This window comes from Ornithorhynchus anatinus, chromosome 1 (assembly GCF_004115215.2).
Source record: "Ornithorhynchus anatinus isolate Pmale09 chromosome 1, mOrnAna1.pri.v4, whole genome shotgun sequence".
NCBI lineage: Eukaryota > Metazoa > Chordata > Mammalia > Monotremata > Ornithorhynchidae > Ornithorhynchus > Ornithorhynchus anatinus.
In genome coordinates, this window is record NC_041728.1 from 98,602,523 (window position 1) to 98,605,352 (window position 2,830).

Here is a 2,830-nt window from a genome sequence, read left to right on the forward strand (position 1 = left end):
GAGCCCATGCGGGACAAGGATTGTGTCCAACCCGATTTGCTCGTATCCATTCCAGTGCTCAGTACAGTGCCTGACACACAGCGCTTAAGAAATGATGATGATGGTATTTGTTAAACACTATGTGCCAAACACTGTTCCAAGCGCTGGGGTAGGTACAAGCTAATCAGGTTGTCCCATGTGGGGCTCACAGACTTAATCCCCATTTTACAGATGAGATAACTGAGGCATAGAGAAGTGAAGTGACTTGCCCAAAGTCACAGAGCTGATGAGTGGCGGAGTCAGGATTAGAACCCACGACCTCTGACTCCCAAGCCTGGGCTCCTTCCACTAAGCCACCCTGCTTCTCAAATACCTTCATTATTATTATTAGGGTGGGAGGAGGAATGTCCAGATGGGTCAGAGGGGAGGTAGACCAGCTTTGGAGGCGTGTGTGTGTGTGTTTGTGTCTACTTGCTTTGTTTTGTTTTGTTTTGTCCTGTTGTCTGTCTCCCTGCTTCGAGAGTGTGAGCCTGTTGTTGGGTAGGGATGGTCTCTATCTGTTACCGAATGGCACTTTCATTCATTCTTTCAATTCCTTCAATCGTATTGACTGAGCGCTTCCTGTGTACCGAGCACTGTACTAAGCGCTTGGAAAGTACAATTCGGCAACAGATAGAGACCATCCCTACCCAACAACGGGCTCACAGTCCAGAAGGAAGCCTAGACTAACTTCGCTGGGCCTCAGTTTCCTCATCTGCAAAATGGGCCTCACGTGGGACAACCTGATTACCCTGTATCTACAGTGCTTGGCACATAATCAGCGCTTAACAAACACCGCAATTATTACAGAGAAGCGGCGTGGCTCAGTGGAAAGAGCCCAGGCTTGGGAGTCAGAGGTCATGGGTTCGAATGCCGCCTCCGCCACTTGTCAGCTGGGTGACTTTCATTCATTCAATAGTATTTATTCAGCGTTTACTATGTGCAGAGCACTGTGCTAAGCGCTTGGAATGGACAAATCGGTAACAGATAGAGACGGTCCCTGCCCTTTGACGGGCTGACAGTCTAATCGGGGGGAGACGGACAGACACTAATGTTGGTATTTGTTAAGCGCTTACTCTGTGCAGAGCACCGTTCTAAGCGCTGGGGTAGACACAGGGGAAATCAGGTTGTCCCACGTGGGGCTCGGTCTTCATCCCCATTTTCCAGATGAGGTCACTGAGGCCCAGAGAAGTGAAGTGACTTGCCCCCAGTCACACAGCTGATAAGATGACAAGAACAATAGCAATAGACAGAATCCAGTGACTTTGGGCAAGTCACTTCGATTAGATTAGACTGTCGATTAGACCGTAAGCCCGTCAAACGGCAGGGACCGTCTCTATCTGTTGCCGACTTGTTCATCCCAAGCGCTCAGTCCAGTGCTCTGCACATAGTAAGCGCTCAATAAATTCTATTGGATGAATGAATGAATGAACTTCTCTGGGCCTCAGTTCCCCGCCTCGGGAAAATGGGGATGAAGACGGTGAGCCACCCGATCGCCCCGTATCTACTCCAGAAAAACACATAGTAGGGGCTTAAGAAAAGCGCGATTATTATTCCTTCCCAGGCGCTCGGTACCGTGCTCGGCACCCAGCGAGGGCTCAGTAAATACGATCGAAGGATTGAATGAATCGCCCCAGAGCCAAGGAAGGGCCCACCGGGGCCTCCCCCGGATCCAAGGCCCCGGAATGGCAGCCCCGAGGCCCTGGGGTTTGATCCCGGTCGGGGCGGGCAGAGGGAAGGGGAGCGCATTGTGTTCGCAGGAATGAGGGATTGTTGTGTCTGGCCGAGGGGCACGCGAGAGACACGCGAACCCCCTCCCTCCCCCAGCCTATTCACCTCGCCTCCCCCCTCACCACCCCACCCCTTTTGTTCGGTGTATTAGCATAAAGCTGCTATGGATCTCCCGTTTAAATAATTACACACAAAAGAATGGAACATGAAAGAGAGACAACAAGAAAGAATCCGCGAGCTGCTCCGTTCCCCAGCCCCTGCAGGAGAAAGAGCTCAAGTATTTTCCATCCCCCGGGCAATCTGCTCCGCTCCCTATTATTCGCCCAAGGGGGCTGGGGTGGGGGGGGGGGGGAGAGAAAAAAAAGGGGGGAGCGGTCGGACTCCCTTTTTCCTTCCCCAGAAAGGCGTTTTCCACCGCAAAAGCAGAAAGAGGGCAGAAAGTTTTGGAGGTCCCCGCATAGGGGTGGGTACAGGCCGCGGCCTGTTCCAAGGCCCTGGATGAGAACGTGCCAGGATAAAGGGGGGTACGGGCAGGTGTGCCGGTCCAACCGGTGCCTTCTTGGGGGGGTGGGTTTCCCGAAAAGTCCCCGCCATTCGTGCCGCTGCAACCTCCAGCTCCAAGGGTGAAAGGATAAGGATGGAGAGGGTCGCTTCTCCCCCCCCCCCCTTCTTCCCCTTCCAGATGGGAAGAGGGTCCCGGCCAGATGCAAACACGCTTTCTCCTGGTGTTCTGATCTCCCCCCCCCCACACCTTTTTTTTTTTGTGTGTGTGTGTGTGTGGTTTTGGCGTGTGTGTATGCGTGATTTTATTTGTCCAGTGCGAGTGTGTTTGTTCAGTGATGTGTGTTTCCCTGCCTCCCTGTTTAATGGGGGCGGCGGTGGATTTGTTTCTATTAGCATTAGCATACAGCTGCAGGTTACTCCTCCCCCACGACCAATGTACACTTTCTCCAAACCTTATCATCACTTCTTCTCTCAACCAGAAAACAATCAACAGCTTCTCACACATGGCTTCTTTTGCTGCCTCTCTCCGATTCTTAGCTCACCCTCTCCACCGGCGAGCACATGCACACAAACACCC